Source organism: Pagrus pagrus (assembly GCF_965226575.1).
Source record: "Pagrus pagrus genome assembly, chromosome: 14".
NCBI lineage: Eukaryota > Metazoa > Chordata > Actinopteri > Spariformes > Sparidae > Pagrus > Pagrus pagrus.
Genome location: NC_140198.1, coordinates 27,196,188 through 27,220,779, shown reverse-complemented (window position 1 = coordinate 27,220,779; position 24,592 = coordinate 27,196,188). Strand labels below are relative to the sequence as shown.

General features: G+C 41.4%; 1 protein-coding gene across 2 annotated transcripts in view; it reads right to left on the bottom strand.

Moving 5' to 3' along the window:
* pknox2 (pbx/knotted 1 homeobox 2) overlaps nucleotides 1-24,592 on the bottom strand; it is a 106,697-nt gene that overhangs the window by 53,613 nt on the left and 28,492 nt on the right. The window contains exon 1 of one of the 2 annotated variants that reach the window (XM_084373981.1): nucleotides 366-472. The exons of the other annotated variant lie outside the window; for it this stretch is intronic. The gene's annotated coding sequence lies outside the window, so the exon portion shown is untranslated. Of the gene's footprint in view, nucleotides 1-365; nucleotides 473-24,592 lie in introns of those variants that run through there. 2 annotated transcript variants of the gene reach the window in all.

Genomic DNA, 24,592 nt, shown 5'->3' with positions numbered 1-24,592 from the left:
AAATCTTGAAATTGAAATGAATCCGCTGATACCAAACATGTCACGCTAGCTTACTGGGAAAGGAGCTAAATATCGCTCCAAATTTGAACTGTTTTTACCGCGAGGTCCGCGAAATCAATGTGAAACGATTACTGTAATAATAACTTTCAGTCACCACTTAATGAGGGATGAGAGGAGGATGAGGAACCTGCTGCTGCTGAAACTGAGCTAGATACAACCAGCCAGACATCACCACGGCGGGTGCTCTCTCTGAGACCACAACCAACCACCAGGCCTACACAACCTGCGGTCTCTCCATTCCCACCTGCCTCTAGTCCAACCAGCGGCAGGTCACCTGTGCTAGCAGCAGCAGCAGCTAACGTTACCTCAGCACCTGCTGCGTCTTCGGAGCACTCGGCCTCAACTTCACGTTGTTCCTCTGGGGAGTCACTGGGTGGGAGAGGGTCCTCTGTTCTGGTACCGAGTGGGCCCACTGTGCTAGCTGCACCAGCACCGTCTTTCGGTGCCTCTTCATCTCTGAGTGCCGCCTTTTTGGATGTGAACCCAGAGTGTGTGCGTGATACACTCTGGTTTAGCTTTAGCTTGCTAGCCATGTTTAGTGTGACTTCTCAACGTTACTCTTTCTTCTGTTTGGCGCACATGGCTAATTTGCATACGTGCGCAGGACCGGCTGCTCCGCTTGGCAACAAATACAACATATTTGTGAATAAATGTTTTGGATTCTGAATACTGGACATGGTGAGCTTAAACACATTTTAGTGACCTTTAGTGAAAATAGAATATTTTATTTTTTATTTTTTTGACAAAATTTGAGACCCCCTTCAAATGTTGCTTTTGAGGCTTTCAGGGGGTCTCATGGGTTAATCGACCCAGTATTTCGCACACTGCCTGTTAGCATATATTTCGGGGAGAGTAGTGTGTTTTGGCTGTGGCGAAAAAGTGAAACAGAATCAACTTTGGAGAAACAACCCTGCTTCATGTTGGTGGCCGACCATTGAAGCAAGCAGTCAGACTGGACAGCTATCAGAGTGGCTAGCAACACTGGTAGCATGAATGACAGAAAACACAATGTAATATAATGATATAGTCAGCCAGTTTGGTCTTGCGCACGGACTGAAATTTATTTTAGTTTATTTCAAGTAAATGAGTTTTTTTAATCTGTCGATGTAGGACAGTCATGCTAGTAGCAACATGGCAGTGTCTCCTTGTTTAAGGCTGTTAGCAAACTGCTTTAAGGTCAATACTGTCACCTTCTGGATCAGCAAGGGTTAAAGCTCACAACGTTTCATCACACAAACAGCCGGCGGAATGACGTTCCAACATCGTCACACAACCCCACAGCTAATCACCACAGCACATGATTCTGTCTGACTGAGGCCTTCTACTAATACTTAGGCAAAGACAATCAGGGTTGTTCTGAGGGGGAAGCCACATATTCAGCTCATCAGGTGAAGCTCTTTGGCCAACCCTGTCTCATAAACATGTAGTAAATATGTTTTGATGGAAACAAGATCGTTGGATGGATTATATTCTGTGGCAATGAAGTGGCAGGGGTGAATGGTCAGCATTTAAAGCGCAAGTCTTTGCCACCAGTGACCATCCTCACAGGCTGGACACACTGGCTGCGTGAGCAGCGTGTGTGCGTGGCAGAACGTCTTGCTTTTCATTTCAGCGTCCATGATAACAGGTTAGAGCATCAACACTGCCAGCGTGACTCGCACGTCTCCAGCGCGTGTCAAACAGGGCTGCAGCAGTGTTTCATTTAGAGATACGGAGTCTTGCCTATTTTTACCGCAAGACACACGTGGTTCTCGGCAAAAATAGACCCAAAAACGACCTGGTATGATGTCATATCAACATTAATGTCAATGTCATATCGCCGTGGTACCAGAGTTTCACTGCAGTTTTAATGTCTGTATCTGTAGAATACGTCACAGACATGAAGAGAATGCACACAACCGATGAAGGGCGTTTTTTCTTCCTCTGCACTCTCTTTTCTTTCTCTTTCCCCCTCCCACTTTCTCGCTCTTTCAACGGGGTAAAGGAAAATCACGTCATCATATTTATTGATAATTATCAATGGCAAACTCCATGTAAGCAGATAGGACAGGCAGGAGCTGCGCTGCAGCAGCAACGCTGCCTGTGTGGACACACACATGCCAGTGAGCAGCAGCAGCTCAGCAACACAACCGCCACGCAATACACAAGCAGCCAAAGTGGATAAAGCGTTAGTTTGTTGTAGGCTTTGGCAACACAAGTCCTTTGGTTAAGGGGAGGTTAGGGCAAGGTTGTGGTTTTGTTTAAATGTTAATAAAGTAAACATGCTGTTCCATTGCTATGAGTCATTTTCAATTGTTTAAGAATTAACTGAGATCACCATATTTCCCTAACCTAGACAAGTGCTCCATGTGCCTAAACATAACCATGAAAACATCAATCATGCTCTCGTTGCTATGATATATTACATTAAAGAGCAGATAAAACCTTTGTAAACCTGTTGCTGATTTGTTCAGAACATTTTGTGACTTGGCTGGTACACACATTAAAGGTCCAGTGTGTAGGATATAGGGGGATCTATTTGCATAAATGTGTTTTCATTCGTGTATAATCACCTGAGACTAGGGAACGTGTTTTCTCTACCTTAGAATGAGCCTTTTATATCAACAGAGGGAGCAGGTCCTCTTCCACGGAGTCCACCATGTTGCACCGCCATGTTTATGGAAGGGCACGAACGGGAAAAAACACTGGCTCTAGAGAACACTGACTTTTTTGTGATTTTATTGGCCACCGTAGGAGAGGGTGAGTCAAGGGGTGTTCAGTTGGTTGTAATCTGCAATGTACATACTAGATGACACTAAATCCTACAGACACAATAGTCTTTGAAATATTTTTCACATTATGTACGGTAAATGCTGTTGCAAAACAGTCGAATAAACACAATTTCTGAGACGCAGTGTTACCATGTCAGACTTTGTTTTACTTAAATGACAGTGAGCTTAGTAACGTGAATGTGTCTACTGCAATCTCTTATTTCCTATGTAAAGTTTAGCACGCGTGCTTATCAGCATGCTAACAATAGCATGCCAGCAATCTAATCCAATATTCCAGAAAATCACTCAAATCACTTTGAGTTGGTTTTGGTCGCTGTCATGAATAGTCCTGCAAATATAAATAGGATGAATGTTACCATGGGAACACAGCTAATGACACCACGAAAGACAGTCAGTGGGTTCAGGTGTGCGTATGTCTCAATGATAAGAAGGTCCAGATGATAGAAGGAGATGCCCCATTTAGGTTTTTATAGTCTACATGGCATGAGTTTAAACAGCTTGGGTTGAAGATAGAAGATTTGGAACGCTGATCAAGATGACTTGGTTATTTCCATCTCAGAGATACTGCAACATGCCATGAATAGAGGCTGAGCTGAAAGTTGCCAGTGCCATTTCTAATTCCATTATTGGTAGAAGTTTGTACCTTCAACAGAGTAGAGTTACAGACAAGGGAAAAGGACACTTAGGCAGTGCTGTTTTTCATTTGTTTTGGATCTGCCTTTTAAACACATAGTTAAACATGTTTGCAATTTCCTATCATCCATTCAAGGCTGGGAAGAAAATCCTGAGCAGTGAGCCTGGCAGCACATCCCCCTGGGCTTGCACAACTGGTGTTTGAGGTTGAGTTCCTCCCAACTTCGGTGTAGGTGTGCATATGCTGAAAATTAGAAATGTTCTACTGAACTGAAATGGACCCAGGCATCTGCAGAAGGTCCTGTTGCACTACCCCCAATACACACACATACACACTCCCTCACAATGAGATCAGCAGAAGGGAATATTTGAGGAGAGTGGCGGGGGATTAATGAGAAAGGGATTAGCAGGTGGGTGGCTCTCTCTCTGTGTATGTGTATGTGTGCTTGTGCATGTCTGTATGTGTGTGTGTCGGCAATGTTAGCCACTTGAGTGTCAGCGGAGCTCTGGCTGAGGAGGGGAGGGTAGTGAGTTTGTCTTGGAGGGACAAGGCAGGCAGGCAAAGAGCTGCTGCACGCCAGACAGAAGCAGAGGATGACCGAGCAGACTGGCATGTACGACAAGTCTGCACTGAGGAGCCCAGCCAGGGTAATGACAGGTCAGACTCTTTGAGCATGCAAAGCAGGGAGTAAAGAGGAGACATCTGGTAACTGGGTGTGGTAGAGCTGTCCAAGGTCATTAGCATACCACCAAACGCTATAGCTGTAAATCAGAAATGCTGAAATGCTGTTAATATATTTCTATATTTCCAAAAACCTGTTGTTTAGATACTTCTAAAGGTTTCTGCCATACCATTAAAACTGAGATAAGCTTGTAGGACGGGTTGTAACACAACGCTACTATCTGTTTATTTTGTTTAAACATCTGTATTCACATTTGGACGTGCTGGACCAGATGTTGTTAGAAATTGTTTGGAATGCTTTAATACTTCTGCCGAAAAGGTTTTGTTTCCACCCATGTCCATTTGTTTGTTAAAGGGGGATTCCGCTATTCCACACATGAGCCCTATTTTGTTGTATACAGTATATGATTCATCCTTAGCCGAGTTGCCCCAAATGATTAAGTTGGAGTCACAATCTGCTGGATTGATTTCAAGACTTTTGGTAAGGGCAAATAATTTACACCCCAAAACATGTAAATATAGAGTCCAGGTTTAAGAATACCAGAATTTCTCTTTAAAGCATAATCCAAAAGGTAATGGAGTCCACGTGTAGTTTTCTAGGTTAAATTTTCTTTCCTTCTTAAATGTATATGTACAACATTAGCTGCCAGCAAAATATACAAAATAACATATAATTTGGACTAAATACTGTACCTAAGATGTTTGACTGTACATGGTCCAGGTGGAAATACAATAGGAAGTTAAATAAGTGGTAAATAATAATTAATAACATTTCACAGGGCAAACAAACAAAAGAAGATTGTAAATAAAGTGGGAGGCTGCCCAGATGAAAATAAAGTTGCTTTGAAGTGTGTATTTCCTTTGCAAAAGAGTGAGAAAGCTCATTTGCATGCACTTGTTAGACAGTCCCCAACTTCAGCCCCTCAGTTTCCATCTAGATTGAACAGCCTTCAATATCATGGAGGAAAAACAGCATGTGTGCAACCAAGCGTTTCCCTGCACTGACCAACAAATCTGGTGGAAACTGATGAAAAGTTATTGAGGATGAACCTTACTCAATGTCTGTGTATCAAATGTAAGACTATCTACAGCTTCTTCTGGCAAATCAGCATCATGAAAAGTCCTTCTGCTTTGGCTGCTAGCAGTTCCTGCCACACTGTGCTGACAACAAGATCTGAAGTTATAAGAAACACCTCTTTTCATTTTTCTAGCAAATCTGGCCACCGGTATAAAGAGTGAGTTCCGCTGATTGTAGCAGTGTGTGTATGATGTCTGTATTCAATTTGACAGAGGTATGACTCTGAGAAGTCGTATGTAGGACATAGTAAAGAGCACAGTACCCGTTCATGATGTATTTAGATTTGTTTACAGCCCTGGTAGGTAGTGCAAGAAGCAGTCAAATGTTCCCTTTAAGGTAACTAAATGCTCTTTGGATACAGCCTACACTGTATGATGAGGTATGCATTCAGATCTTTTTTTCAGATGAGCTCATATATTTCTGCACATGGAGGTGCAGCAGATCCAGAGTTGAAGCTATCTATAAAGGAAGTGAGGCAGAGGGAAACAAACAGAAAATGAAGTGGAGCTGGAGTCATCTGAAATGCGAAGACCAAATAATGAGGCCAACACCAGTGGTGTTTGCTGCTCTTGGCTGGACGGCCTCTGTTTGTCTTAGTGTCGGGGGGCAAAGAGAGCCGGCAGCGGAATGGAATTCTTGGAAACACCAAACAAACCTATATTAAATTTCCTCTGAAATGCCACGGGGAGAGGCGTGGAGCATGCGTGGCAGGGGAGGATGGACAGAGGGGTGGACGGCAGAAGTATACGGAGAGGGAGGGAGAGGAGAAGGCACACTGTGAAGAGAGGGGTGGGTGGGAAGAGAGCTCAAAATAAAAGGGAAGGTGGGAGAGAAAGGGATAGGAAGACGAGTAAAGGCAGAGAAAAAGAGGTTTGCAGGCTGTGGGATGGACATGGAAAAAGCCAAGAAGGGAATGGAGAGTGTCAGGCCGGCGGTTAAAAAGAAAGTAACAGTGGCAGTAGTAGAAGCATGAGAAAATGGGTTTGAAGTCAACCTCAGATTCTTCCAGGACCTTCCCTTCCTGTAAATTTGAAAATGCAAAAGAGGAGTAGAGTGTAACATCTGTGTGAGGCGTGGCCTTGTGGCTATACAGTATGCGACGACACTGAATGGAGTATGGATAGCAGCGTGCGTGGCTGCTGTGTCGGTCATCAGAACTAACCAGCGATCAGCAGCTCCCATCTGGGCGTCTGCTGGAGCTCTGACAGCCACTACAGGCATGTTAATGCACCTTTGAGAGAGTTTCTGTTTGGGTACTTGTGTTGTAGCTCAGCTAGCCTCTGCTATGAGAGCCTGTCCTGGTGTTTGTGGTGGAGTGTCAGTGCATAATCATATCCCAGCTACTTACATTGCTGTTATGGTGGATAAGTTAATGTTACTCTTCATCACGCCTATGTGTTGTGTTTACTGCCACAGAGGAGAACTTAATCTCTTGTTCAAGATTAAAAAAAAGGTGCAAAACTCATGATTTTATTTTTAGTCTTTGAACCTCCTGTTCAGCTCATCCTCATCAGACAAATAATGACATAGGTTGACTGTGCAAGCAGCTTATAACGCCCCGTGTTTCAGCTTATTGTTAAGCACCGACCTCCAGTGGTCATAGTAATGATTACAGCAGCTAAGGAGGACATGCATGAGGAGTAGGACGGGATAGATGTGTGGGCAAGACAAACAAATGACTTTTACCCAGGAGACCAGTGTAAAACCAAAAGCCAACAGTTAGCGTACTTACTTAAACCCAAACCACAATGCTTTCCTAAACCTAACCAAGTAGTTTTGTTACCTAAACCTAATCAACTGCAACTGTATGACGAAGGACCATAACGCCTGCTGCTCTAACTGACCGATTGAATTAGAGCGGCAGGCACAGAGTGGAGTCACAGTGAAGCCTCATGTGATGGTTAGCTCTACTACACACAGTCCAGTTTTTCCTATGTCATGGAATTATTATTGTGTAACAAGCTAATTGTTTAAAATCCAATTATCAATAACATATACTGTATATCCCTTATGGCAGAATTATGTAATGTAAATTTTGTATATGTTAAATTCATATCAGACCAGATTCCTCACCAACAAAGTAAAATCAGCAGTTTTGGTGATGGTGGCAATTGCAAATAATATTAATAACTTAAGCTAGCTGAGTTTACTAAGGCCAGCTGAACAGTTCTGAAAACAGTTATTATTTTTCTTATAACACGTCTCAGCACAGTCGTTCTTGTACACAGAGGTACGGTATTTTGAAACAAACCACTTCGGCTTGTTTCATCCTTCATATGGTGCATTTTCTAGAAGTAAACAGGTCTACCAGCACATACTGCGTGTAATTAACAAAATGACTAGCATTGTTTTATTCCATGTGAGCCAGGTAGTAAAAAGAAGTTTACTGCTCAGAACAATGCTTTTTTTTTTAGCGTAGTTACACCGAGTGATGTTTGGAGGGGGAGGGAGGCAGAGGCAGAGAAGACAAAGCCACACCAGACTGCATTGACTACACAAAGATATATACACACTTATTTGAGAGACAAAACCAATTGCCGTTCGGCATGTTATAAAAGGGGAAGTAACTCTCTTCAGCTATCAAAAACACAAAACTGCAGGTGCATCAACAACAACCCCCCTGAGGAGAACGTTTGACAAACCAGAGCTACAGTCTGTGAGCCAGATCGAGGTCTGCTTTGAGCTACTAAAGCCTCACATTCTCCCTCTGCGTTCCCCTCTCTCTTTCTCTCTCTCTCGGCTGAAGGGACATCTGGAGCGCATTAAGGCACTAAGGACATTGGATCTCCCCAGAGCGCCTGGCTGGATGGGTGGCCCACTGTAGCCCCCTTTCAGCAGCAGGGCCCGGCCCTACCTGATTGATAGAGGGAGCCCCACACGAACACTTAACACTCACACACACTGACAAATCCCACACGGTTGACATAGAGCGTGGACCATTGAAACATTGGTGGTGCTGCTAACATGGATTAGTATGGACACATGTCCTTCCACCTTTCACTGTGTGTAGTTTTGCCTGTCAATCTTGCACTGGCTACATGCTATACTTAACGTGCGGTACATTACTACAAAGTTAGCCCATATTTTACAAGTGGATTTAAGGCTAGAGCTAGAGGGGCCTTTTTTGTAATCAATGAACACAATCTGGTTTGGTTTTAATGCAAGAGTCAACTCCTGACACATGGAAGCAATGTGGGAAGATGAATCCAACTCTGAACTTCATGCATTTTCTTCAATGCCTGCAGATTTCTAAAGCATTCCTGACACCTCATTCACACAAATAAAGATGTGAATCAAAGCCCTTGTTTCTCAGAATTGTACTTTTTCATTAAAGCACAGAATAGATGTTTCTATAAGATTTTTTTTTTTTTTTTGCAGATGCTCCCCCTGCAATGAGAAAACACAAACTTTTTCAAAGGATGAAAGTTCAAAGAACCTCCTCATTTCCAGTAAATTGCTTTGCCTGATTTGCCATTTCAAATAAATTGCAGTGTTGGCCAAAATTTGCAATTCACAGGAAGTCGTCCCCTCAGCCGCACAGAAGAAGTTAATCCATATTTCACGTTTGAATATAAGATGGAAGCAGAGAAAAAGGGAAGGGAAGATAGGTAACTCCTTGCCAGGAGATGAGGAGCGGAAGGGGAGGGGTGGCGGGAGAAGCTGTGGGAGTGGAGAAAAGGCGAGAGAATGGGAAGAAACAGGCGCCATTTAGAGTAAATGGCATCCAAAAACCCTCTCCAATTATCTTTGCCTACCATGCCAGTGAGACTGACTTAATTAAAACGACTTGAGAGGGAGGGGAGAGAGGAAGGAACTGCCAGTGATTGAGGGGGCAGGCAGGCGACGTATCTGCACCGAAACACAAAGCTCAGGCATCGCACAGGCTGTCGACCACTTTCCCTTTTCAATTCCCGACTTCAAAAGAGAATAAAGAAATAATAATAAAAAAGAGAGGGGGCTCTCACCATTCACAGCCATGTAATTGCGCTATTTAAATCCTACATTTTTATCATTGTTAGAATATTCGTTTGGGGGGGTGGGGGGTTTGGGGGGGGTGTATAAAAATGGATAATAAAACTGCTTTTTTTTTGTTCTTGTCTGACTGCCCCCCTCCTATAATCCTTCTGCCTTTTTCTGAGAAAAACCTTTGACAGTGACCTTTTCGCATGAGGTCTGTTTCTATGGAAACAACGTCCAACCCCTCTATGTTTGGTGTTTCCCTGTCATAGGGCGGCCATAACTGGCCCACTTGTGACTAAGAGGAAGAATGCATCACATACAAAGACTTGTCTGTGTGTGTTTTATTTAATGTTTCCACTCAGGTGCTTCTGCTGGCCCGGGTGGAAGCAGAGAGCATCTACCGCTGGAGAGACTTGCAAGACCATTCAGCCTTTTCAACATGATTTCTGTTTTTGACTTGCACAGCAAAGAGAAACCTCAAAGCATCGAGTCACAGAGGACAATCAGGCCAAATTCTAAAGTATTAACCAATGGCTTACAGGTTTTCCACTTTTATTTCAACTGTGCATAATTTTTTTTTTTATTCATTTGTTTTATTATTACTTATTTTGACATCCAATTTGTTATCTCAATTGGGAAGAAAATTCTCATTTTCACTCTGATATTCAACATTTTTAAAACCCTCTGCTGACATGTTTTAAAACATATAAAAATACTATGCTTTGAATAATTTGTGGCTGATATGGTTTCAAGATTCAAGTTGTTTTCATTTGATTTTCATCATTAAGCGACTCAAGACTGTAAAATGACATTTCTGTTGTAATTTTCTAAGCTACACAAAAAAAACATACAGTCTAATTAATAAATAACTACTACAACACTAATACGTTTATGAGTCTCATAGCCTGAGGAGTGAAGCTGCTCTGTAGTCTGGTGGTACAGCAGCAGATACTTCTGTTTATTTTTCCAGATGGCAGCAGGGTGAACAAACTGTGGCTGGGTGGGTGTCGTCTGTTAGTATCCTTTGGGCTCCGTGCAGACACCTCACATTACCAGCATCACTGACATTCCCTCTCTCTCGCTGAAAAACACTATAAATATTCAAATATCGTTCATTTAAAAAGTTCAAATGCTAAACACAACATGTCTCCCACTCATTAAAAAATCCATTCTCATTCCCAAGTTTCCACATCACACTTAAGATGCATACTGGACTTTGATTGGTTCCCAAATTACGTTGTGGTTGTGATCTCAGAAATCCTGCTGATTTTTTAAAAGTGTGAAACTGAGATTTAAATCAACTTTATGTAAAACGTGGTTTTATTGTTGAGTCTCATCCCCAGATCTTCAAATATTTCCACTTTGGGAAACATCAGTATTTCACAATCTGATGATTGGACCCAATAATCCACTATCTTTCTCCTGAAAATTACATGTGTTGCTTTACATTACCACTGATGAATGTATAAACAGTCTTAAATTAACTCTGCACATCCATCAATCTGCACGGTGAAGCTGAAACATCACAGTAAAGTGACTATAAGCGTAACAAATGTCTCAGTCAAGTCTTTTTCATGACTACGTATGTCTCAGCATTTATAGTGGAAAACACTACCTATGTTTCACACTGCATATAACCCTCCAGCCCAGTCTGACAGCACAACGTGTCATAGACCCGCCAATCCCCAGGACAGCGCGTGGGCGTGATGGTTTGCAATGCCTTGGCACGAAAAGTTCACCGTGTATGAAGGTGCAGTGCCAGCAGGGGGCGATAATGATGGGAACAAATGATGAACAGCTAGAAAGTCCTTATGGGGGGGAGGTTGTGGTGGATGGGTGGGTCAGTTGCAGGACCTTCACCCAGGAGACAAGAATGCAAATCCTGAATGAAGCCAATAGTTAGTGGTGAGTGTTTTAAGGCATTAGTTGTTTGTTTGTTTTTTATAAATGCCTTTATTTATAAGTGTAGCTGGACATTGACCACAAAATGAGACATTCAGAATCACATACTTTTTTCTTTTCACTTTTAGTACGTACTGGTGCTGCCCTAACAAAGTACATACTGTTGCATGCAGTATGCATATAATTGGGACATGCTACATGTACTTGATTATGACAGTGCACCATAAACTTTGACCCTCTTGCACCTATATCCGGCGCAGCCTTCGCACATAATTTTGGAGTACAAAGAGAAGGTAGTTACACTTGAACGTGCTGTCATCTGTCATTACGTTGTCTGTCATTCTGTCAAATGAGCTGTCATCTGTCAGTGAGCTGTCAAATGTTTCTGCTCTCTCAGCTTTGTTAATATCCATGCGACACACTGTGATGTATGTGACGTATCTTGTGCTGCGCAGAGGGCTGCAGGTAAGAATAGCCAGAAAAGCATGCTGGCTGCAAAATGCGACCAGATGTAGTAGGACATCCTGGTATTTTTGGCATACTGCATTTCACATACTTCATATTGGGACATACTAAATATTTTTCTGGCATACTAAATAGTATAGTAGTATGGGTACTGCAACGCAGGGTGTGTTGTTTTCTCAAATAGGCAAGGCCTAATGCGACAGTGACACGGTGCCCCAGCGGGTCATTCAACAGTCCGGCATAATAGGGGGTTAAACTCACATAGGCTGTTGTGTACTGGTGCTCCTTGTATCAAAAGCTCAGTCAATCCAGTTGAGCATTAAAAACCTTTCAACATCTCACATGGCTTTTGTTGAAAAATCGCTGCATATCCAAATTATTCTTCTGCTAGTCAATCATCAAATGTGGTCACTGTAGCAACACAGCAGGATTTACAGTATTTTATCATGTTTTCTTAAATAAATGGAATTCATACTCTTTGTTAACAACAGTGTCACATTCCGACAAATATTCCTCATATTAGGTTTGAACCTGTCTCTTATGAAAAAGAACAATAATTTTATAATACAGCTTATCAAGTATCACAAATATCACAGCATTACAAGCATTATCCTAGTCTATTATAACACAGGAGGTTAAACCTGCCATTAAGCACAATAAGGTTCAGGTGGCGTTAATGAATGTCTAAAATATGTGCATACATTTGCATCTTAATATGAGCAAAGAGCCGGTTTAGAACTAAAATGTGTTAAATTCCAAATAGTTTTATAACTCACTGTCCTTTATAAAAACATGGGAATAAATTTAAATTCAGTTTGCATCAAAATATGTGCTGCTGATGCCGGTACAAAAAGCTCTCCTCCACAAACACACACACATTCACACTCACGTACACAAACACACACTCCTCTGACACCTTGATCAGCCAACACACAGTAACTGCTCATGTGTCACAGCTAACACCTGTTACTGTGCTTTTGTCTTGTGAGCTTATTGTAATAGACTGTACAGTATTTCTCACTGAAGACGGCACAAGCTGAGGCTGTTTCATCAAATGTGTTTGCACAGAAGGTTGGTGGGCGCTTTAACTTGAAGTTTAAGTGTGAGAATACACTGTATACGATAATTGCCAGGACTGAGGAACCACTGTATCAGTATACATTGGCTGGAAAGAGTTTGCACGGGCAGCTTGGATATAAATCAAAGTTTAAAAAAAAACAAAAAACAGCAATGATTAAAAGTTTGAAATGACCTGTTTGTACTTTTGTGTAAAAGTTAATATATTTTGTAGTCACTACAAAACATGACATTTTAGTAAGTAGAGGCAGAAAACATTTTTACTTCTTACCTCATCTTTTTACTTCTTTTAATGTTAGTCAAACATGTTTCTAATGAGTATTGCATTTGATTAGACACTGTCTGAGAGGATCGGGGTCTGAAGGTGAAATAGAAAGTGTGTGTGTGTGTGTGTGTGTGTGTGTGTGTGTGTGTGTGTGTGTGTGTGTGTGTGTGTGTGTGTGTGTGTGTGTGCGTGCGTGTGTGTGTGACAGAGAGAGAGAGGAAGGAGGGTTGAGTTAGCATGACAACCGCTATTTTGATGGGGCCAAAGCCAAGTATCTCCACATATCCACTTTCCCTCTCCTATTCATCCGCTGTCCTCCCTGCTTTTCCATCTCCAGAGCCCTCCCTCTCCTCTCCTCTCCTCTCCTCTCCTCTCCTCTCCTCTCCATCCCCCCGTCTTCGTTCTCATTCTTGCCATTGCTCTCTCTCTTCTTTCTTCCTAAACTCACGTTCTCCTCTTTTCACTGATCTCCCTTCTCCTCCCCCCCATTTCCCTTTTCCCTTTTTCCCCCTTTCTAAACGCTTTGCCCTGCTCAGGGAGCTTCACATTCCCTTGTGTTGAGCTTAGAGAGTAGTTAGAGAAAAAGAGGGAGAGACAGAATATTAATTGTCTCATTGTGGTTTGAATGTGGTTGTTTGTTGGTTTTGAGGGGAAAAACTGACACTCTGTGGACTGTTTTGGCCATGTCCCACATTATCTCAGGGAAACAGTCAATGCCAATAGTCTCTGAAGTGAAAGAGATACAGATAAAGTGAGGATCGACTCCTTACCCTTAACCCCCAGTACTCTGCTTCTCACTGGCCAGATTGTTCGCTCTTGGACACACACACATATACTGTATACACACACACACACACACACACACACACACACCACAGCCTCAGCTCTAGTTGCCAGGGAGACCGCCATACCAGGGCTCTGACCCAGGAGGTTTGGGACTGTTTTCCAACCCCCCACCCTCCCCCCCAAAAGCAGGAGAGATGGCAGCTGTAGGACAGCTGTTCCTACCAGGCCCAAGCCCTAAACCACAACCGTCATCCCACCATCAGCGCAGCCTGCATGGCATTTTGGGGACTAAAACACCCTGCAGCCCAAATGATTAGACACATCTGCATTACTCAGTAGATTATTTAGAGAAGTCTGTGGAAAAGAGCAGGAGACAGATTCTGTCCAGTCCAATAAAGACCTGAGAGAGTTTACTACATGTTTCAATATGGTTCCAGCTCCCTAACAGGCTGCTTTCATTTCGTCTATGTACACAATCATGTTAGGTTTGTTTCCTTTGTTAGCTTTAGCAACTTAATGCTGTCATACTTAATGTTATAGCTCAGCTTTAAGACAGTAGTATTAAAGATGGAACACAGATATTTATAAAATCTTATATTTTATTATCAAATTATGGAGAGTTGTGATCCTCAGTTTGAATTAATACATGTTGATACATGGTTAAAGCTTGGCTGTTCAATTCTGCAGGGATGGTACTTTATTAGTCGTATTATTAAGAATAATACTTTATCACTGGTATTTTTAACACAGTTTGTTTTCTGCGTTACTTAAAAATGATAATAGGGATGGGTGAAAGCAAACTTCAATATTCAATAAAGCGATATCTTAGCAACAGCAATACTAATCATGTCTTAAATGAGAATATGATTTATGATTTTTGACTCAAAATTGTCTTCAAAATATATTTTTGTTAATTTTGACACTGGCTTAATTCAGTGTATATGCAAATTTGGGCTCAACATTTCTGAAAACATTTTACAAAAAAAGAAACAAAATAATCAGTTAGGTAAGTTTCATGGTGATATATATTTGTTAAAAACTATCCTATTCACCTGTAGTGTCTGGCCTCAAAATAACATTGTGATGATAATGTGTGAGGATTTAAGCTAGACAGACAGGAAAACTATTGCCTCCACCATTTCCTTGTCAGAAGAACCAATAATGGGGCTAGCTGCACCTGGATATGCTTTGCCTCTCTTTTGAAAGACAGTGAGTGGCCGTGCAGCACATTCTTGTGACTAATGGTGCGTCTTGCGGTAGTTTTATCGACAGCTGAAAAGTAGCATCACACCAGACGACTTTTTCTTTCTGCCATGCTGCATCTCTTCTCTAACAACACAAGTTTGATGCAGAATTGTGCGACTGTGCTGTGCCAGCTACATATGTCAGGGCTGATTTGGCACAAACATTGAAGTACTGAAAACAGGAGAAATCGATGCATTCCACCCATGTATTTTTGATTATCATCTATGTTTTTTTAAAGGAATTGATGCCAAATGAGTAGCGATCAGACAGCATTGATCTGCCTTTGTCGACATGATGATGATAATGTAGTCATGCTGCTAAGAGGTAACATGGTTAGCGTTAATCTTAGCAGTTCAGAGGACAATAATACATGAAAATGATTTTGTTTTGTGACAGAAAAACTAAAACTAAACATACATTTTGCAGTGATTTTAAGCAAAAGGAGTTTGCTCATTTTTTTCGGGGTCAATTGCTTCCAAAACTATTTGTGTTATTATTTTCATTTTTTTGTAATAATAATTTTAAACAATGTAGTTCTAACTAGTTGCTGAATAACTATAGCATTGTTTTTTCTTTTTCAATATTTCTACTACTTACTTTTTTAATTCACCCCTCATGTCATTTGAAAATCTGTACAGAAGATAGTTTATAGAAAACACTTGCCATACTTAGCTGTAGAGATGTAAATTGGGTTGATAGGATCTCTTGCTGTCTGGCTGACAGTCCAGTGTTGTCAGACATTAAAAAAATCAATAACATTTTCATTACATGGCAATTCACTGGCATTATTATGGCACAATACTGACAAAGTGGAACAATTTCACAAAAGCCACAGTGGATGCTGCTTTAAATAATGTGCTTTGTGCCTTCACTTGTTATGGAGTTTTTTGGGGTTTTTTTTCATTTCTTTTTTTTTTTATCTAACATCAGACTGCACCATTTCTCCATCAAATGACCATAGTTTTACCTCTGCTCACTGGCCACGACAGATATAGCCTGTGGATAATTGGCCTAATTTCCATTGTGTGTCCGGACAGGCCGTATGATTCTTCCTAGCTGTTTATATCACTGAATTTCCCTCGATACCGACTCTGTGATTCCTATTTGCATGTTGTCCCCAAAAGAGATAATTATCTCCCATTTGGCCTCACTGTGAAGAAGTAGGCATGCAGAGCCCTCAACTTTTCTACCAACTAAGGGCTGTGACATTCAGATATGCTTTAGGTTTGCAGAAGCTTACTGTTGAACTTACAAAATACATGCAGGTTTTGTGATATACACAAACATCAGCTTAATGTTGTCTTGGTTGTGCAAATGGTGCAAAAAGTCAAAAAATATTTCCCGGTATTGTTATAGCTCAATTGTTCACGCATACTTAAACTGTAGAAGACTAATTCTCTACCATACTTTGTTAAACAAACTAGCAGATAAATAACATCCAGGAAAAGAACCCGAGTTAGGTGGTAGCAGTGCACCCACATCACAGTATCCATTACCCCCCTGACTCCATAATGCCCGCTTCTCATAGGTGAACACATTGGTTTATTCAGCGTGTAATAGAATTTGGCGGGGCCCCTCATCTGCAGGAGCCAAAAAGGCCATTGAGCTGAAACCAACGGCGGACAAACCGTGTCAGCTTTAAGATGGCGCAGCAAATGAAAGTACAGGACAACTGATCTCACAACTGCAGAGCGCACAATGTAACTATATTCCAATGGGGAACAAAGCGATCCCACCAAGATGGATGGCCACCTTTCAATGCATTTCAAGGGCAGACAGATCAGTGAGGGATCATTACTTCTGTGAAGGGTTGGTTTAGTGGTCTGAATGGGGAACTTTGTTAACGTGACTGGAGTGAGCATTTTGTTCTGGAGGAAAAGGTAACGGAAACAGACAGTGTTAAATGTTTATTGACAGGAATAAAGATACTTATTTCTAAAGAAGTCTTTCTTGCAGCCATTTACACTCACTGCTGCCTCGCATTCTGTGGTTGGAACCACATTATCAAAAAGATCAGATATTTTCATAGTAATCGGGGCAGAATCCATTATCAGGCAATAACAATAACAGATTTAACAGTTCTGAATTATTTCATGACCTACTGGGCTTTTGGTGGCGTTGGTTGGCCTTCAACCCATATGCAGATTACAGTATGTATTATTGCCTTTGTCTCATACAGTACCATCCTGTTGAGTTTTAGCCATGTATTCACATCCATCCATGTTTGCACCCATCTAAGCCTGTCTCTGTCTAAATGAAGTGTGAAATATGTGGGAGGATTTGGACCGGACTGTCCACTCACTTATAAATATATAATTTATACATATCTATTGCTGTTACATTGCCAAAAAACGGAATAGAACCAGCTTCCAAGAGCATGAGACACATAAAAATAGTTGCTTTTCATGTTTAACTGGACAGCCAGAGCACACTTATCCATTTATCAGTGTGTCTATTTTCCCAGTGTAAGTCACTGCTGAGTCTTTCTCTGTAATTAGCTAGTAGTCTTCTAGAAGAAGACTAACCTGTTCTTTTTTTCATCGGTGCCAGGAAAAAGAGCGGGCTAAGTTAGAATAGTGGTGATTTGGCTCTCCCCCTCCATCTGTTTTGTTTTCCTTCCATCTCCCTCTTTTTGATGAGCTGGGTCTTCAGTCCCCCTTATAAAATCCCATTAGCTCTTAATGAAGTCGGGCTCCTAGCCTCTCGGCCTCACCTCATTTAGCACGATTGTCTGGCGGCCATTAGCATGGAGGCAATTACAGCCGCACGACAAGAGTAATTGGAAATGCCGACAGGGACCCTGAGAAATGGGAATAAATAAATATAAAAAAAAATATTCAAACTAATAAGCTCCCATTCAGATGGTGGGGAGGGAGCCGCATGTGTCTAAGTTAAATCAACATAATTACAATTAGGGTTGGTAGGGTAAAGAGCCCGGGTGAGGGAGAAATGGATATGGATGGATTGGAGGATGATGGTTAAGCATAGAGTTAGCAAGTGCAATGGAGTGAAATGTGGGATCACACAGTGAAGCTAATAATGTGGAGTTAAGCGTGACCTCAAATTCATGTAACAAAGAGGTCAGAGGGAGTATGTTAGCGATCGCCAGTTTGCCTTCCAATCTTCTTTGATTAAAGGTAGATTTTCCATTCTGTAGCCAAAATAGAGCCTTCATTAGCTCAGAAAATCCTCTAACCTAAGGCTAGACTGCAGGCCTTTGAATCTGACAAAAATGGTGTGATATGTACTTAGACAGAAGAAGCTACAGGAGCTCCACAGCTGCTGTCCCATGTCAAATTTGAAATGGCAGCCTACGCGATCTCATATCTACAAAGGCCATGAGTTAAAATGCTACCTATAGTAGATGCAGCATTTCTCAACATCATGTTACTTGCTCTTGCAAGAAGCTATAAAATGCTTATGATTAATATGCACTTCCAGATGTCTTGATTTAACTGAACTCTCACAGAGTGAGCACATAAACCTGGCAGGGCTAGAATCACAACTGAGGAAACCTGCTACTCTAACTCATGAGGAAAGGCAAATGAATTTCCCTCCATGAGCAAGGCTAAATGAGGCCCAAAACACTTTAGTGCCAGCATTCCACTAACATCCAATCTGCAATAACGTGCTGTGTTTGCGAGATGAAGTCCTGTAATGAATTACGGCATGTTCATATATTTTTTACCCCCGCCTACGAGGTTATGTTTTTAAACCAGTGTGTTTGTCTGTTTGTGCTTAGTTAGCAGGATATCAGAATAAAAGTCATGAAGCAGATTTTTTTAAATTCTTAAGAATATGTCAAAGTTAATGATTACTCATTCTATGATTCAGGTCTTGTCAGAATGATTGTCCATCACTATTTGCATGTGTATAGAGCAAGGAGCAGATTGAAAATATTACAATGAAAATTGCAGAGCTTTAACAGAGGTATGTGCTCTCTGAGTGGATATGAGACCAGTAAATAAAGTAATAAAAAACATTCTGCATAAATTGTAAAAAAAACAAAAATGTGTCTGAAAATGATCCAATGTTGTATGAGTCAGTAAAAATCAAGTTTAAGAAAACCTGACACTTTTGACCTTCATTTACAGTAAATGCACAACAAATGTAGGCTATGACTCACATGTATTCACCTTTTCAAGGAATGTTCCGTAATCAACAAAAAGGGATAGGTCTGAGAGGCCATGAAGTGCACTGAGCTACACTAACTTACTCACTAAAAATGCTGATGGAAAGTCGGGGGAAGTGTTGTGGTTCACAAACATTTTCTGGAGCTTAACAGTAGTCAAAGTCATTGTAGTAGTCACAGTCACAGTCATAGCTGACAGTCGCGTAATACAGATGCGTAATACATTCCCTCAACTGTAATGCAGTATGGTTGAGGGAATGCAGTGCCAAAGAAAAAGGCTGTCTGACGGCAATGTAAAGCGCCAAAACTGTTGCTGCCAGACAAGCTGTATGGAGCCATTTCTTTTTTTTTTTCTCTTTTTTTTCAGTTGTGTTTTTATATTTTAAGTCCCCATCTACTTCAGTTCTTTAGGAGAAAGCTGCAACTTAGATTTGCTGTGAAGCTTCGACTTTCCATCAGCATGGGGGTGAGTAGATCATTTTCAATTTTGGCCGAACTTTGAGTATATACTGGAGTATCTTATCATTAGATCAAACAGGGAACTCGCCACTGCCTGAACTAAAGGACTACTTGAGAAGTCTAGGAGGCTACCCTGAAACAACAGCAGGCTGCAGGCTTGGTGCCAGATTGCCATGGCATCTCTACTGTTAACTCCCCCCCACCACCACCACTTCACCCGCCTCCTCACTCCCACCACCCACAACCACTGTTGCCCCCTTTCCTGCCCCCTAAGCTGAATGACAGGTGGCAGAAACCTGATCAGCATGGGCCTTCATCAAGGAAGCACTCCCATCTGAAACGGGCACGCTGCCCACTCGCCCACCCGAGGGCCACAGCACAGGGGCTTCTGAGGCTGGATAGGGTGTGTGTGTGTATTTATATGTGTGTGTGCATAAATGAGGCAGGGTTAGCTGGGCTACAATGGACACAGGGGCATGGGAGGGAAAGGGGGAGAGAGGTGTAATGGACTTTTTGGCTGAAGAACCGAGCGGCGGAGCTGGCAACGGGCGTACAGGGCTCAAACGGGAAACGGGAGGCTGGCTCCCACAATAGTCAGTGTGAGAGTCCCAGAGGGTTGTCCACAATAGCAGGGCAAGCGGCTGCTGTCAACAATGACCTCCAAGGCCTTACTGCTTGAGCTGAGATGGTCCCACCCTTCAGCACTTCCCATTTAGCACTGCCATCCAGCTAATGCAGGGATTATTATCAGGGGTATGTATATGGAACATGTGTGCATTTTGTCAGTGGAGTCCTGTCACTTATACTTACTTTTGAGCTTTGGCTACTCTGCTATACAATATACTGTATGCCTGGTTACTAGCAGTGAAGGTATATACAGTTTGAGCAGGATATTATTGTTTTGAAGGACACTCTGCATTGCCAAAAGTTTTTGAGTTCAAGCTGTGACAAAATATACTAATCCATATGAACGACCATAAAATCTTTAACAAATATCACCAAAACTGGCAGTGAGATGTTACAAAGAACTTGGACACAACATATGTTTATAGGGTGCTCTCTATCAAAACAAAACACGGCGCGTCGTGTGGGGAGGGCTGGGGTAGAGCTCCGGGGCAGAGCTGCTGGTCAGCCAGCCGTTGCTCACTAGTGTACTGCTGATATACACTAAAGCAGAGCAAATGAAACACGACGTTACCTTGAGTAAACCTCTGGATTTCTCTGGCTATGAACACTGTTGGAATGATCTGGGATAATGTAAGTACATAACTCAACACAATATATAGCAATGGTCTAGTCCTTTTTAGACAATTACATATTATATCTTACACCACTACTCTGTTTACAAGCATCTACTGACATACTCGCAGCACCGCATCTTTATGATGCAAAGACATCTGGAAGTACGCTACAACTACTTCCTGCCCTTATACATTAAATCAGATTTGAAAACCTATTGGCTATCACAAGTGCAGCAGAGCATCTTGGCGCGAAATTGGAAATCCACAGTGTAACACAAGCCTGTCCTTGTGCAACCCACTGTCCCTGTTCTTCATGAAAAAGTTTATTTGTCTAAAATAGCTCTACAAGCAATCACTCCATGGGTTGGAGTGATTGTGAGTGGAAGGGGGGGTTAATGTAAGAGGGGGGGGTTCTCCAACCAGGAGGAGATTTAATTAGTGAAATCTCATTAAGTCTAACAAAATTAAGCGTAAAACAATCCTTGGTGGGGGAATCGTGCTGGAGGTTTTTGGGTGGGGAGCGGGAGGGCAGGATTGAGGAACACTTAGGGGCTGAGAGGACATGGAGACTGGCTGTGCGATTAGTCTGGCCTGTGTGTAGGAAGAGACAAATGGCTTAGTATAACCAGACCTCCTCCGGCAATCAGCTAGAGACTGCCATGTGTGTACAGAACCCCCATTGTCCTAGCTCTTATTTTGATCTGCGGCCTCTTCCCAATACAAGGGCATTTACAGAATTTGACAACAAAGACTAATTAGGATTTAGAGGCATTATTTCAAGAGCAAAAAGTTGACAAAAACAACATGAACATGAAGGGTAGATGTAACAAGAGTAGGAGGATTACAGAGGCTAGCAAGTTTGAGGCCGAGAGCCATGAAGCAGGGAAAATGTTTAGAGCGCGACCAGAGATGAACTCTTTACCAATGTTAGGGAATAAAAACCTCCAATAGTAATATATAGGCCACATACATACACAGCATATGCAAATAAACCCACACTTTTTGCAATTATGCCTCAAATATGGTGAAACAGATATGTACGTAATGGAGGCAGGATATTTGTTAACATTTAATTTACGACTCACTGAATTACATTAGTGTACTGAAACAATAACGTTCACAGAGAATTTTATAATGACAAATCACCCCAAGACTCTTACTTTCTGAATCACGTTTTACATCTGTATACGCCTATACAATATATCTGTGATAGACCAATATCAGCCAACTGATATATCGGATAAATATTTGTTGTTGTAGAAAAATGTTATCAACAGACAAGAATGTCAATGGACGATTCTGCAAAACCTTGGATTACTTTCAACACAAATGTATTTTAGCATCAAGTGACAACATGTTTTAAAGGGGTCATATTATGCTAATTTTCAGGGTCATACTTTTATTTGGGGGTCCTAGTAGAATAGGTTTACATGCTTACATTTTTTTTCTCATATGGTGCATTGCTGCAGCATCACTTTTCACACTGTATCTTGAATGCTCCATTTTAGCTACAAAAGTGAGACATCTCGCCTCTGTTCAATCTTTGGTGAGAGTTGCACATGCGCATTACTTAACGGGCAGGATGCAGCCAATCACGGGCAGAGTAGGGCGGGTCATGCCGAGAAGGTAGTGTGATATAAAAAAAACGCAGCTAAAGCAGGAGCAACTGAATGTCTGCTGATTTACTGGAGTATATATTTTATAATAAATATATAAAAATAATAAATGTATATAACGCCTGTTACATAGTGACACACATAAGTTAAGGAAGTAAAGGCTTGACTCCGTTTCAGGCAGTGCAGGAGCAGTGTTTTCTGTGGGAGAGAGTAATTCCCTTTGGTGTGGACTTTTCACTTTGCAGACCTTTTAAATGCACAGCAATGAGACATAACAAAATAAGGGGGAGGCAAAAACCCAAAAAGCATAATATGACCTCTTTAATGTCTTTTTATATCACTTTTTCTAATATCCGCATCTGGCAGCTATGGTTAAGCTTAGAGAAAGATGGTTCTCATGGCAAATAAACCATGGCTGAGGTAAGTCAACAGAAAGACTTGTGAAGCTCAGGGAAAAATCATACTTTGATGCGATGTAAACTCTAGACTCCTTCATGAAAGTGAGATGCACTAAACAGTCACCCACTACCCCAACTTCCAAATCTGTACTTTAGGCTTTGCCATATAGAAGACACAGCCGGCCTACTTCCTACTTTACCACTAAATGTTGACACTGGGTGTAAACTGTAAGTTGCACAATCATAAAAAACAATTCTATGGCAATATGTATATTCTGCGGGATAATGGATTGCGTCAAAAGTGAACATGTAACAGCCATCCCTTAACAGTGTGACTGTCAAGATTCCCTTGAGAAGAAAAAAGTAATAATCCACAGCTGATCCCGTGAGGCTAACAGGCACTGAAAAAATGCTGTTATTCTGGGGAGCTGCCAGACTGATAAATGTAGAGGCAGGGTTTGGTCAAAAGTATCCAAACCATAGCATAGATTTTGTTTTTTCTTTTGTTTTGTTTTTTTGACACAGACCAAACCTGAAATGGACATGACAACAATCAGAAACAACCAAGACATAACACATACCACATTTTTCTCCTGCAGTGATTACTATGTACACATGGGGAGAAGTCTTATCCAAATAGTCCATGTTCTAGTCTATTGACAAACAGACTCAAAACCTGCCGCAATATGGGACACTACCTGGACCTGACTGAATATAATTTGTATCTGGTTGGAATTGGGTTCCAGGTCAAGTCTTAATTACTAAGAACCTAATTAACCCCTGACAACCTCTGTGCTGCAAAAATGGTGATGACTCAAATAGAACAATTTTAGAGAGAGCAAAAAAATCAAGAGAAAAAAAGGAATAAGAGGTTTTCATTAAGTCTTGGGGAGAAAAACAAAATCATTTTCAATTCAGCAGGAATGGCCGCAACTTTTCAGTTCTTCAATTTGCAATTAGCTGCAAACATGGGGGAGCAGGGGATACTAAAGTCCTTGTTGCTTATTTCAATCTGAACCTTAGGGACAGGCAGTAATATTCAAATGTTCCAAGGCAGCAATTTTGACCTAATTTCTAATATCATTGTCTCTGGAACGACTCAGGTGGAAGAGGATATGGCAACAACAACAAACATCTTGTAAACACTTCCCTCTATTAAACATATTACTGTGCTCAAATCACAACAGTAGTTATAGTTAGAATTACCAGTAAAAAAAAGTTCTTTGTCTCAAAATAAGTATGTAGTATGTATGTAATGTAGCAGTATTGTTAACTGCGGCAATAGCCAAACTCATCACAGTACACCACACACTGGTAGTTATCACATCTCAGGAACATGAACACTAAATTATCTAGTCTGAGAATAATGTGACTTTTCTACTGCAGCAACTAGCTTCCTAAAGTGGAAAAGTCTAAGTCCAGTGTGTGACCCATCCAACCACCAAAAAGTCTACGAGAAATGTTATTAGAGCTATGGAACACTAAATCGTCTTCATCCTTACTCACTACATCTTAGCCTTTCTTACCCTCAGGTCCCCATAAACTACAGGGTATGAACCCGTTTCTAAAACACAAAAAAGTAAAAACATCAGTTATCTTACTAGTACAGGCCATGAGAAGCGGATAATCATCACTTATCAGTATCATACACAATGGACACCTGTATTTTACTTAAGAGTAAAACATGATACGGTTACCTCACTGCCACAGTGACTCAGCAGCTAGCTCTGCCTCACAGAGTGTTTTTGTGGGAAGAACTCAAGCTCCAGTCATGGGCATCCAAAAACCATTTGGAGACTTCAATGTCCCATTCTTTCATGGC